Here is a 14644-nt window from a genome sequence, read left to right as displayed (position 1 = left end):
TCTTTGTTTCACCTCTCGGATTCTTCTCTGTGTCACTTGGGAATCCATCTGTGGGTTTGGGAATTTGCTCAGAGAGATATCCTACTTGAGATTCTAACCTCTTGATTGTGTCTCCCTGGTTCTTGAAACTGGCTCGCACTTCCTCCTTGAACACCTTGTTGTCTTGGATATCCTTGCATATGCCTTCAAGTAGATTTTCAATCCTTGAGATTCTTTCATCAAGTGATGATAAGTCAGGCTGAGGAGGGTTGTTCTGGCCTTGATATGAATGTGGAGAGGTGTTGTTATTGGGATGTTGATATGGTCTAGATGTGAAATTGTTTGGATTTGGGCGTCTTTGATCCAGGCTTTGGTCTTGTTGATTTCCCCACCCAAAGTTTGGGTGATTCTTCCATCCAGAGTTGTAATTCTTGGAATAAGGATCATGGTTCTGCCTAGGTGAATTCCCAATGTAGTTGGCTTGCTCCTGACTACCCTCTGCTTCTTCATTCACTCCTTCTTGGGTTGTTGATGAAGTGGAGATTGCTGCCACTTGGTTCCTCTCCATCTTCTTGGTGAGGTCAGTCAGCTGTTGGGTAATGAGCTTGTTTTAGGCCAACAGAGCATCTACATTGTTTAGCTCCATTACTCCTCTTGTGTTCCCTCTTTCGGAAGCATAGAATTAGTCGTTCTCTGCTACTATTTCAATGACATCTATAGCCTCCTCAATGGTTTTCTTCTTGTTCAAAGATCCTCCGGATGAATGGTCTACGGCCTTCTTTGACTCATAAGAGAGCCCTTCATAGAAAATGTGCAGCTGCACCCATTCGTTAAACATGTCAGGTGGACACCTCCTTGTTAGGTCTTTAAACCTCTCCCATGCTTCATATAGAGTCTCACCATCTTGTTGCCTGAAGGTTTGGACCTCAGCTCTCAGCCTATTGATTCTTTGAGGAGGGTAAAATCTTGCTAAGAATTTGTTCACCATGTCTTCCCAAGTTGTCAAGCTTTCCCTTGGGAAAGATTCCAACCACTTGGCTGCCTTATCCCTGAGTGAGAATGGAAATAAAAACAGTCTATAGGTGTCAGGATGAACGCCATTAGACTTCACTGTGTCACATATTCTCAGGAAGGTGGTTAAATATTGATTTGGGTCCTCTTGGACACTTCCTCCGAACGAACAGTTGTTCTGCACAAGGGTGATGAGCTGTGGCTTCAGTTCAAAATTGTTAGCATGGATGGTTGGCTTTTGAATGCTACTTCCACAGTTTCTTGGGTTTGGATTGATATAAGAGCCTAAAACTCTTCTATCCTCCCCAGTATGATTTGCTTGACCTCTTCCGCCATGGTTGTGAGCCTCTTCTTCATGATGGTTTTCCATGTTTTCTTCCATGTTTGGTTCAAAATATTCCTCAAAGTGTTCCTCCTCTTCTTCAGCACCAACTACACGTTTGTCTCTTGCCTCCCTCCTTAGTCTAAGGAAGGTTCTCTCAGGTTCAAAATCAAAGGAAGTTGAAGCCCCGCTTCTTCTCCCTGTCATACAACCAACAAGTACAAGCAAAGAGAATAGGTGCAGAAAGTATATCTGTCAGAATTACTGTTAGTGTGAATGATGCAATATATCAAACAGTTAGTGGATTAGTGAGATGAAATGTAAATAACAGAAAAAAAAATAGGGGGAAAGGAAGAAATTAACTAAAACAGGAAGTAAATAACTCAAACAGAAATTTAAATCAAACAAAAATGAAATGCTCAATCTAGTTATCCTCCAATCTAATCATTGTTGATGCACAATCAATCCCCGGCAACGGCACCATAAACTTGATGCACGGAAAACTTGTCTCATAACAAATTTCCTTCGGCAAGTGTACCGAATTTGTCGTCAAGTAAAAACTCACAATAGAGTGAGGTCGAATCCCACAAGGATTGATTGATCAAGCAACTTTAATTAGAGGAATGTTCTAGTTGAGCGAATCAGAAATTGAGTTGTGAATTACAGAAAGTTAAATGCAGGAAAGTAAATGACAGAAAGTAAATTGCAGAATCTTAAATGGGAATGGGGGAATTGCTCATAAATGTAAATGACAGAAATTAAAGAGAATGGGTAAGATCAGAAATGGGGAGTTCATTGGGCTTAGGAGATGTTGCATTCTCCGGATCAATCTCATTTACATCTCTTCCTCGATCAATGCACTCATTGATCTCCTTGGCAATCTTAAGTGATTGAATTACAATTTCTTGTAATTCAATCTCTCAAATCTTGATCAATAGCCAATTCCTTGGTCAATTGCTCATGAGAAGAGATGAAGTATGATCACTGATTATACCACATGCATTTTCCAAATCAAGCATTGAGAGGATTATAGTCACATATCCATCCAAACCCAATTTGGTCCAATATGAGAAAGCATTTCTAGCTTGATCTCTTCATTCCTCTTCCAAGGTTCAGAAGAGATCCAAGTATGAATAGTTTCTTTTCCAAGATAACTACCCAATTGGATGAAGATCGAAAGCTTTCAAGTAAAATCAAGAGAAAAGATACAAGAAGAATAATGAAAACTAGTATTGATCCATCAAATTACAACAGAGCTCCCTAACCCAATGAAAGGGGTTTAGTTGTTCATAGCTCTGGAAAATGAAAACAAAGATGGAGAATACATGATGAAAACTAGAAGAGCAAAGAAAGTAAAATACAGGAAGTAGTTCTATGCTATTTTCCAACTCCCAGCAACTCCCCAAAATAATTCAAAGCTACTCCTATATATACTACTCTTCTCATCTTCTAGTTGGCTCTTCAAGTATTGGGCCTTTGGATCTTGAGTTTGAAGAAGTTTTCTTCTTCATTTGGGCTTGGCTGTACTTGCAGAGAGAAAGTGTGAAGTGGGCAGAGATTTTAGCTCAAGACGTTAGGGTTGTTAACGTTTAGTGAAAATATGAGTTCGAGAACGTTAGTGACAATCAACTTTCTCACTAACGTTCCTAAGTAAAAGCCACGCTAACCTCAACGTTAGTGGCACAAGCGTTGCCATCAACGTTGCCTCTAGGTCCTTCGCACACGTTATTGGGACTTAACTTTCCCAATAACGTTGAAAAGCCCCCATTGCTCCTATGTTAGAGCCCACGTTAACTTAGTTAACCTGGCTCTTTAACGTGGGCTTGCCATCCTTCGAGAATGTTAGTGACATTTAACATTGTCACTAACGTTCCAATGTGCCCCTATGTCTCACGTTAGAATCCACGTTAACTAGGTTAACGTGGCTTATAACGTGGCCATGCTTAGCCATCCCCAACGTTAGTGACAATGTTGAGTGTCACTAACGTTGGCTCATCATTCCTCATCCACGTTAGCTACCACGTTAACTAAGTTAACGTGGGAGTTAACGTGGCTAATAGTGGCTTGTGTGGCTCCTTCTAACGTTAGTGACAATGTTGAGTGTCACTAACGTTAGCCATCACCTTCTTCTCTCACGTTAGCCTCCACGTTAACTAAGTTAACGTGGAAGTTAACGTGGCTCCTTGGGATTGTGTGGTTGCTTCCAACGTTAGTGACACTGTTGGGTGTCACTAACGTTGTCGACCACTCTTGCCTCTTCACCTTAGCTTCCACGTTAACCAAGTTAACGTGGGAGTTAACGTGGCATTGTGCACTTAGGCCAACGTTAGTGACAATGTTGAATGTCACTAACGTTTGCTTCCTTTCCCCCTTTTAACGTTAGAGGCCACGTTAACTAAGTTAACATGGACTCTAACGTGGCCACTTGTGAGCATTGGCCAACGTTAGTGATAATGTTAAGTGTCATTAACGTTGGCTCAAATTCCCTTCTTCACATTAGAGTTCACGTTAACTTAGTTAACGTGACTCTTGACGTGGGTAATGATGGCTTCGAGAGCGTCATTGGCAGTCACTTTTCTCATTAACTTTGCAAGTTACCTCCCATTCCTTGCTTCCTTTGGTCCTGAAATCAGGCAAGAGAGTGCATCAAAGTTCTAGTCCAAGTCATGGGTAATGCAGAATACAATTTGTCACTAAATTCATGCAAAATTCTCATGAAATCATATAAAATGCACAATGTATGCTTGAATCAAGGTGTAAGTGAATATCTACCCAAAACTAGCTTATTTCCTAAGAAAATGCATGAAACTATCCTAAAAACAGTAAAGAAAAGGTCAGTGAAACTGGCCAAAATGCCCTGGCATCAGTGACGTGGCAGAAATTGGCGGGTTAAGAAATTATTATAAGAGATACGTTGCAAGTACAGTTCTTAACCAACAAAAATCCGCTTATCAATTTAGAAGGGTTGTCACAAAATTAGAATTAAAATACTAGGAGTATGAATCCCAGGTCGTCTCCCAACGAGTTGCAGAAAGATGTGCTATTTTATTAATCAGATGTTTTCAAAAATGGTTTTGAGTTTGATAACAGGAAGTTAAATCAAAGAATTTATGTAATTTAAATAAAAATCTTGACCGGGAGTAGATTAGTCGGAAAGCCTATCCTTGTTGGAGTTCTCCCGAGATTAATTGATAATTAAAGGTTATTCTGCTTAGTTATCCTTTACCAGGTAGAGGAAAGTCAAGCAAGTTGGAAGTCTATTTCTATTCACAAGTTCTAATCCTCTCCCTTGGGAAGGATTAGTGTCAGTGACTAGAGGGCGATCCAACAATGAACCCAATTACAATTTTACTCTCGAGCATTCCAACTCAAGGTCCTCCTTTCAATCAACTCCCAATCAAGTTATGGAACTACTCGCTCATTATGAATGTAAACTTCACAAAATAAGAAGGGGAAATAAAGAAAGACATGATAAATAATAATCAAAAAGATCAATTAAAAATAAAAATAATTCTTGTATTAATAAATTCTAAAAATAATCCAATAGTAACTCTGAATAAATTAAGGATATGAAAGAGTAAGTGACAAGTGAGGAAAACAAACTAGAGTAATGAAGTCTTGGCGGAGGTAATAACTCTTCTCAATATCCCAATCCAAAAAGCAATGAAAACAAAATCCTAAGAACTATGAATGTAGAGAGAGAAAACCTAGAGGAGGAGTAAATTCAGATCTAAAAACTAAAATTATGCGGAATGAATCTCTCCTTGGTTTCTGCATGTTTCCTGGCTCTAATATGCTTTTCTGGGCCGAAAACTGGGTCAAAACATGGCCCAAAATCGTCCCAGCGAATTCTGCAGATTCTACAGATCGCGCACGTCACGCGATCGCGTCATCCACGCGTTCACGTCATCCAGCGTTTTGCCTTGCCACGCGTGCGCGTCGTCCATGCATTCGCGTCACTCGTGCAGCTTCCAATTCACGCGTTCGCGTCAGGCACGCGAGCGCATCACTCCGATTTCTCCATTTTGTGCGGTCGCGTGAGCCATGCGTCCGCATCGCTTCTCGCTGGTCATCTTCTTAATTTCTTGTGTTCCTTCCATTTTTGCAAGCCTCCTCTCCAATCTCCAAGTCATTCATGCCCTATAAAGCCTGAAACACTTAACACACGGATCACAGCATCGAATGGAATAAAGGAGAATTAAAATAAATAATTAAAACTTTCTAGGAAGCAAGTTCTCAACCATGGAGTAATCTTGGGAAGGAATTGTAAATACATGCTAATCATATGAATAAGTGGGTAAAGATTTGATAAAATCACACAATTAAACACAATATAAACCATAAAATAATGGTTTATCAACCTTCCCACACTTAAACATTAGCATGTCCTCATGCTTAGTTGAAGGAGATAAAATAAACGAGTAGGAACATGTAAAACTCATGCAATGCAATGCAACCTATACATATGAATGCAACTATATGATTCTTGTCCACTTGGTTAAAAGTAAATAAGCTCTTCAAGACAATCACAAATCAAATTCCACTAATTCAATTCTTATACAGTAACAACAGATAAAAATGCAAGAAGGTTGCTCATGAAAGCAGGAAACGTAGAATTCAAGCATTGAACCCTCACTAATGATGTATGTACACTCTAATCTTTCTAGTGTATAGGGTAATCACTCTATCCTTCTCTAATCATGCTCTCTAATTTTTTTGTTCTTCACCTAACCAATCAACAACATTTAATGTACCAATTCAAACATCATGAAGTCTTTTCAAGGTTGTAATGGGGCCAAGGTAAGGGTAAGGGTACATATATGGCTAAGTAAGCTTATAAATTGAATCTTTAATTAACCTAAGCTTTCACCTAACACATATATATATTCTATATAACTTAAATTTCACACCTAGCTACCCAAAATTTCCCTTTCACATTCCATATTCATGTATCAACTTTTATTTTAATTTTATCACATGTGCATTGATCTTTGAATTTTAACTTAGTATTGGGGTAATTTTGTCCCCTTATTTACTAAAATATTATAAATAATTTATATATATATATATATATATATATATATATATATATATATTCATTTTGTTTTTAACATGAAAATAAACATAGCTTATCAATGCACATGGATTTTTTTATTTTTTTATTTTTATAGTTTCACATGAGTAGGTACCCAAATTCCCATTATGTTATCATGACACATTCCCTTATTATCTTTTGTTCCCACAATCTTTCCATACTTAATTGACACACAATTCTATCTCAAGCTAACCAAAGATTCAATTGGGATATATAATTATTTTTCCGCTTAAGGCTAGTGATGTGGTAATGTACAGAACAAATGGGATTTAAAGGTTCAAAGTGGCTAACAAAGGTAACTTAAGGGCTAGGCTTAATTTGGATAAGTGAGCTAAACAAATAATGGCCTCAATCATATGCAAGCATATAAATATATTAAACATTGGAAATATAAGATGAAACAAAATATAGATTACAATCATAGAGAAGTAAACACACAAGAATAAAATATTGATGGTTAAATAATGTAACCATGTAACTGAGCTCAAATCTTACGGCTTGTGTGTTCTTAGCTTTTTAAACTATGTTCCAAATATAACTTCAAGCAAATTTAACATAAAAGTTTTGATTAAAATTAGTGAAATTTTGTTCTAAAAATAGGGTCTTAGAAGAAACTTATTATCTTTTTAATCAAGTAGGACATGCATGCAACTAACCTATTACTATGTAATCTATCACATTCTAAAACAAAAAAATTGAAAAACTAACTAAATATCCTATTTTATTGATGTTAAGGAAGAGAAATTTCCTCTGGAAGTCAGGTACTAACTGACCTCCCCACACTCAAGGCTTTGCACTGTCCTCGGTACCATCTGTCAGGAACAAAGGTGGGCTGGTAGCAGTATCTCCACAGTCGGGACCGTCATGGCTCCCTGTGCTGGTAAATGAAGTGGAGTCCGGGGTGTCTGGGTCTTTGTATTTTCCCATAAGTAGCTCCTTGAGGTATGTGAATCGGCGCTTGTTACGGCGCTCTCTTAGCTTTGCTTTGTGTTCCTGTCAATCTAACCTCTCAAGTATCTAATGGAGCAGTTGGTTTGTTGTAGGTGCTTGTGGTGTTGAAGGAGGAATGTCTTCAGCCCGTTTAGTAGGCTGGCTTGTAGTGGCTGCTGGAGGTCTGATATATTTTCCGTTAGGGACGTACTGATCATCCCGTGGGAGCATGGCTTTGGTGTCTCCAGCTCTGTAGGAGACTCTGGCTGCTGAGATAAGATCTGAGACCAAGGCGGGAAAAGGTAAGTTGCCTGCGATTTGTACGTGTCCCATGGCACTCCGGATGTGTCTTGGTAGGTTTAGAGGCTAGTCTGTAAGGATGCACCATAGTAGAACGGCCATGTCTGCAGTGAAGGAGGACTCATGAATGCTCAAAAATACGTAATGGGACATAATCTGTGCCCATACGCGGGCCTCCAAGGTAAGTGCAGAAGCCGATATTCCCTTAGGTCGGGAACGATGGTATCCATAAATCCATCTGCTGCCAGGTAGTGCGATAACTTTGAGAACAGCGTCCCAATCAAATTGGTACGTCTGGCGCTTGAGTGAGGCTTCTTGAAATGCGTCCAGGCTTTCTGGAGTAGGGGGAGATCTAGAGCTTGTTGAATGGCCTCTTCTGTAATGGGGACTTGCTTCTGACGGGCATAGACAGACTGCAGGGTTGGCAGGTGGAAATTAGAGTAGAACTCAACTACACAGGAAAGATTAACCTGCCGTGGCTGTCTCTGTAGGAATCCCCATTGTCTTCGTTCAATTTGTGGCTCAACAAATTCAGCAATACGGGTCGAAAGGATAAGAAGGTATTCGTTGTTGTAACTCCTTTCTGCCAGGATGGGGAACATCTGCTCACAGTAGCGGTTGGTAAATCGCGCAGTGTCCTTTGCTGGGAAGGCTTTCTCTTTTTCATCAACCTTTATAATCCTCTTAATTTTTTTTGTTGAGGGCTTATCTGCATTTGAAGATGGCTCTGCCACTAATGCTCATTTTGTTCCTCTCCTCGCTGGTGGTTTGGGAGTAGCTTTCTAATTTCCTTTCTTGGTGGCCATCCTGAAAAGGGAAAAAGAAAGTAGCTTGAATTCAAAGGGATAGAGCAAGGAAGAGAACGGGAAATGTGGTAATCAATGCACATTAAAAATGAATGATGTTAACACATGGTCATGACTACATGTGAAAAATCATCAATGGAAATATAACAAGTGCATATGATGACAATAAAATGCAAGGTGTTTATTGGCATGCCGGCAAAGGCACGAGTAGCATAGATCAAGCATTCAATGTCCAAGTTAGATTACCAAGCCTTTCAAACTAATAACCTGTTTGTAATAACAATTATATTTAAATAATATAATATAAAAAGGATTTTGTGAAAAGCAAGCATTTAGAGTAGTAGAATAAAAGATATCAAAAAACAGTGCATAATGCCATACGGGCATTTTCACAAACACATAGCCTGCATGGTAAATAAGCTATTGAAAATATTAAATTGAACATGCAAGCAACCCTATAAAATTAATATATAATTGCCAAACAATTCCTTAACAATCCACAAGCAAATCATAAGGAATAATAATGACCCTAATAAATTTCCAACACCAATTAAAAGAAAAAGAAAGAAAAAGAAAACATGGATAATGAAAGTGAAAAGAAAAAGAAAAGAAGAAGAAAACATAAAAATAAGAAGAAGAATAGAAAGGTAAGGAGGGAAGAAGAAAAGAAAAACCTTGATAATGGTGGTTAGAGAGAGAGAGAGAGAGTAGAAAGTGAGAAAGAAGGAAGAAGGAAGAAAGGGGAAGAAAGAAATAAGAAGCGAAAAGAAAAAGTAGGATTTGGGGAAGAGAAAGATAAGATATTTTGGCAGATGTGGATATGTTGTGCGGCGCTAGCGACGCGGATGCGTGGGGTACGCGTTCGCGTGAATGGCACTTATATGAATCGACGCGGAGGCGTTGGTCACGCGGACGCGTGACTCGTTCTGTGCTACTGGCGTGAGGGCAGCCTCGCGTTCGCACAACTCTCTATTCGAAACTCATTGCTGCCAAATTTCAGGGTGACGCGTTCGCGTGGTGGACGCGATCGCGTGATTGGCCAAGATTGGAATACAACGCGGACACGTGGGACACGCGTTCGCGTGTTAGGGCTTGTGCGTCTAGCACTATTCCAGCCCCATTCTATCGCAACTTGCTGCCATGCACCCCGTTTTACGCCGATTTTCAGGCCACGCGTTTGCGTGGGTGACGCGTTCGCGTAGGAGGCATTTTTCGCAAATGACGCAGACGCGTCAATGACGCGGTCGCGTGGGTCAATTTATGCCAAAGGCACGCCTCCAGCCACGCTCTCGCATGACTTTCTGTTAAGTTTGCTTTTGCTTCCCAGGGCCGATATGACGCGGACGCGTCGGTGACGCTGTCGTGTCGCATGCCGCTTTCCTCCTTTCGCTTTTTTTTATATGCAATTGTGCAAATGAAGATGCAAACTAAATGTGCTAATAATGAGAAGAGTTATTGAAAAAGAAAACTAAGAAGAAAGAAAGGAACGATCATACCATGGTTGGTTGTCTTCCACCCAGCACTTTACTTTAACGTCCTTAAGTTGGACGCTCCACTAGCTCAGTCTTCTGCTGTGGGTTGATCCTCCAAGAGGAAGATCTCTAACTCCTTGTTTTTTGTCGCCTTCTCACCATGATATAGCTTTAAGCGATGTCCATTAACTTTGATGAATTCATAGCTTGAAGGATGACTCAGGTGGAAAACTCCGTATGGCTCAGCCTTCTCTACTCTATATGGACCTTCCCATCTTGATCTCAACTTGCCTGGCATGAGCCTCAGTCTAGAGTTGTAAAGGAGGACTAAGTCCCCAGGTTGGAACTCTCTCCTCTTGATGTGCTTATCATGCACAACCTTCGTCTTTTCCTTGTATAGTCTTGAGTTCTCCTAAGCTTCTAGGCGAAGGCTTTCTAATTCTTGCAGTTGCAACTTCCTTTCAGCTCTAACTTTCTCAAATCCCATGTTGCACTCCTTCACTGCCCAAAAGGCTTTGTGCTCTACCTCAACTGGGAGGTGACAGGCTTTTCCATAAACTAAGCGGAAGGGACTCATCCCAATGGGTGTCTTGTATGCTGTTCTGTATGCCCAGAGTGCATCTTGTTGTCTAGTGCTCCAGTCTCTTCTATGAGGTTTGACTATCTTCTGTAATATACGCTTTATCTCTCTGTTAGACACCTCGGCTTGCCCATTAGTCTGGGGATGGTAGGTTGTTACCACTTTATGAATTATCCCATGCTTCTTCAGTAGTCCTGTTAGTCCCCTGTTACAAAAATGGGTGCCTTGATCACTCACGATTGCTCGTGGTGATCCAAAGCGACAAATGATATGGTTTCTAACAAAGGAAACAACAGTTTTAGCATCATCAGTGCGGGTAGGAATTGCTTCTACCCATTTAGAAACGTAATCTACAGCTAACAATATATAAAAATAACCATTAGAAATTGGAAATGGACCCATGAAGTCAATGCCCCAAACATCAAAAATCTCACAAAAAAGCATAATCTGTTGAGGCATCTCATCCCTCTTGGATATATTACTAAACCTTTGGCATGGGAATAAGATTTACAAAATTCAGCAGCGTCTTTAAAAAGAGTAGGCCACCAGAATCCACAGTCTAAAATTTTTCTAGCTGTTCTTTGAGGGCCAAAATGTCCTCTACTCTCAGATGAGTGGCAGGCCTCTAAAATGGACTGGAATTCTGATTGAGGCACACACCGTCTAATTACCTGGTCAGCGCCACATCTCCATAAATATGGGTCATCCCATATATAATATTTGGACTCACTTTTCAGCTTGTCTCTTTGATGCTTAGTAAAGTTTGGAGGAAAAGTGCGACTAACTAGATAATTAGCTACAGGTGCATACCAAGGGACTACTTCAGATACTGCTTGTAAGTTGTTGAATGGGAAATTATCATTTATACGAGTGGAGCTATCCTTAATGTGCTCAAGGCGACTCAAGTGGTCTGCCACTAGATTCTGGTTACCACTCCTGTCCTTGATTTCTAAATCAAATTCTTGTAGTAGCAGTATCCAACGTATAAGCCTTGGTTTGGACTCCTTTTTAGCTAATAAATACTTTAGAGCTGCGTGGTCTGAGTACACTACTACTTTAGCACCAAGTAAATAGGCTCAGAATTTATCCAGAGCAAAAACAATAGCAAGAAGCTCTTTCTCAGTAGTAGTGTAATTAGACTGAGCAGCGTCTAAAGTTTTAGACGTAAAAGCAATGACGAAAGGGTCCTTACCTTCGCACTGAGCCAACGCCGCTCCTACTGCATGATTGGAAGCATCGCACAAGATTTCAAATGGCTGGCTCCAATCTGGTCCTCTCACAATTGGAGCTTGAGTCAGGGCAGTCTTCAATTTATCAAACGCTTGTTTGCAATCCTCACTGAACTTGAACTCAATATCTTTCTGCAGTAGTATGGATAAGGGTAGTCCTACCTTACTAAAGTCCTTAATGAATCTCCGGTAAAAATCTGCATGGTCAAAGAACGAACGGACTTCCCTCACAGAGGAGGGGTAAGGTAAACTAGAAATAACATCCACCCTTGCTGGATCTACAGAAATGCCAGTATTAGACACAACATGTCCTAGTACAATCCCTTGTTTTACCATAAAGTGACATTTTTCAAAATTCAACACAAGGTTTGTACTGACACATCTATCTAATACTCTAGATAAACTATCTAAGCAAAGGCTAAATGAATCACCATAAACGCTAAAATCATCCATAAAAACCTCCATACAGTTCTCAATAAGGTCAGAGAAAAGACTCATCATGCACCTTTAGAAAGTAGCTAGTGCATTGCATAAGCCAAAGGGCATTCTTTTCTAAGCATAAGTTCCAAAAGGACATATAAAAGTAGTCTTTTCCTGATCTTCAGGCACTATATGAATTTGAAAATAGCCTGTATAACCATCTAAAAAGCAATAATGGGATTTACCTGACAGGCGATCAAGCATCTAATCAATGAATGGCAAGGGGTAATGATCCTTGCGAGTGGCTTGGTTGAGACGCCTATAGTCAATGCAAACTCTCCATGAATTCTGCACTCTAGTTGTTAGAAGCTCTCCATGCTCATTTCTTATTGTTGTGATTCCAGACTTCTTGGGCACCACTTGTACTGGACTGACCCATTCGCTATCTGAGATGGGGTAAATGATATCTGCTTCAAGTAGCCTGGTCACTTCTTTCTTGACAACTTCTAAGATGTTAGGATTCAGTCTTCTTTGAGGTTGACGGACAGGCTTTTCTCCCTCTTCTAGGAATATTCTGTGCTCACAAACTTGAGGGTTGATGCCCACTATATCCGCTAGGCTCCATCCAATTGCTTTCTTGTGTTTCCTCAGCACACTGAGTAGCTGTTCTTCTTGTTGAGAAGTGAGCTCCCTTGCAATGATAACTGGAAATTTCTGCTTGTCCTCAAGGTAAGCATACTTGAGGTGTGGAGGGAGGGGCTTTAATTCTAATTTCTGCTCATGGTCAGGCTCTGGATCATCCGGAGCTAGTGATAATGGTAAAGTGCTCTCATTGTCCTCCGAGAATGTCCCTACACTTGGACCTTGCCCTATGTACTTCTCTTCTAATTCCTCCTGGTGAACTTCAGCCACGGTTTCATCTATGATGTCACACTGGGAGATAGAATGATCATCCGGAGGGTGCTCCATAGCTCCATTTAAACTGAATTTCACTATTCTGCCATCTATTTCAAAAGAATAAGTTCCGGAAAATGCGTCCAGCTTGAACTTTGAAGTCTTCAGGAATGGTCTTCCAAGCAGGATTGATGATGGCCTTCCTGAGTCTTTAGGGGGCATTTCCAGGATATAGAAGTCAATGGGAAATGTGAGCCTCTTAATGCTCACTAATACATATTCATCAATTCCAACCACTGTAATAATGCTTTTGTCTGCTAACACAAAATGAGTTGCCGACCTTTTTAAGGGAGGGAGCCTCAAAGTATCATATATAGACAAAGGCATTATACTAACACACGCTCCTAAATCACATATGCAGTCAGAAAATATCACACCTCCAATAGTACAATTAACCATACATGGACCTGGATCACTACACTTCTCAGGTATACCTCCCATTAAAGCAGATATAGAACTACCTAAAGGAATAGTTTCTAATTCATTAATTTTGTCTTTATGTATACATAAATCTTTTAGAAACTTTGCGTATTTAGGTACCTGCTGAATAACATCAAAAAGGGGAACAGTTACCTCAACCTTTTTGAATATTTCTACCATTTTGGGATCAAGTTCCATCTGTTTTCTGGGCTTCCTTATAATTTGTGGAAATGGAATAGGAAGGGCGTTTTCTGCAGCGTCTGCATCCTTTGGTGCTTCTTTCTGTGGTTGAGCTTCTTTTTCTTCAACCATGTCTTGTATGTTCTCCTCCTCTTCAGCATCCTCTACTTCCACCACCTCTTCAGCTGAGGCGTGTTCTGGTGGGTTTGGCTCCTCCTGATTCCTTTCTTGCAGTGTGGTTCCGGACCTTAGGGTGATGGCATTGATGCCACCCTTTGGATTGGGTAAGGGTTGAGAAGGAATTCCACTAGAGCTTGCATGTTGAGTGTTTGAAGTATTGGATGATCCCATCTGAGAGATGAGAGCTTAGCGGATGTTAGACCGTTAAGTAAACTTTCCACGTTCTTTTGTCCTTGTGCAATGGACTGAAACACCTCGTCATTCGAAGAGGAATTAGAATAAGTGATCTGAGGAACTTGTTGTTGGTTGTGTTGTGGTCCTTGGGATTGTCTCAGGTGAGGTGCTCTGTAAGGCTGGTTCTGGTTCTGCTGCCTGTTGTTGTTATTATTCCACCTCTGATTTCCTTGATTGTCTCTGCCTCCTCTGTTATTGTTGTCCCTCCAACCCTAGTTAGAATTATCTCTCCAACCTTGGTTGGAATTGTCCTACCATCCATGGTTGTAGCTGCCACCTTGATTGTATCCTTGATTGGGGCGGTCATAGAAGTTATGAGTGGCTGCCACAGTGTTGTCTTCCTGCTGGAGCTGTGGACATTCATCAGTATAATGGCTATAATCAGCACAGATCTCGCATATTCTTTGTGGAACCAACTGTTGGCTTTGCTGTGGTGGAGAAGGCTGAGCTTGTTGTTGGCTCAACTGCATCTGCTTCAGTAAGTTGGTCATTTCACATATACTCTGAGTTAGAGCAGTAGTCTCTCTGCTAG

The 14644-nt window shown here is 40.4% G+C and overlaps 1 non-coding gene across 1 annotated transcript; it reads left to right on the top strand.

The window, feature by feature from the left end:
* The first annotated feature begins 815 nt into the window (after positions 1 to 815).
* Positions 816 to 919, top strand: LOC112781406 (small nucleolar RNA R71). Its single transcript, XR_003192184.1, has one exon. It is a non-coding gene; the product is annotated as a small nucleolar RNA R71 (small nucleolar RNA).
* The last annotated feature ends 13725 nt before the right edge of the window (positions 920 to 14644 follow it).

This window comes from Arachis hypogaea, chromosome 19, assembly GCF_003086295.3.
Source record: "Arachis hypogaea cultivar Tifrunner chromosome 19, arahy.Tifrunner.gnm2.J5K5, whole genome shotgun sequence".
In the NCBI taxonomy this organism is placed as follows: domain Eukaryota; kingdom Viridiplantae; phylum Streptophyta; class Magnoliopsida; order Fabales; family Fabaceae; genus Arachis; species Arachis hypogaea.
Note: the sequence above shows the minus strand (reverse complement) of the source record. Positions and strands in the feature narration are given on the sequence as shown.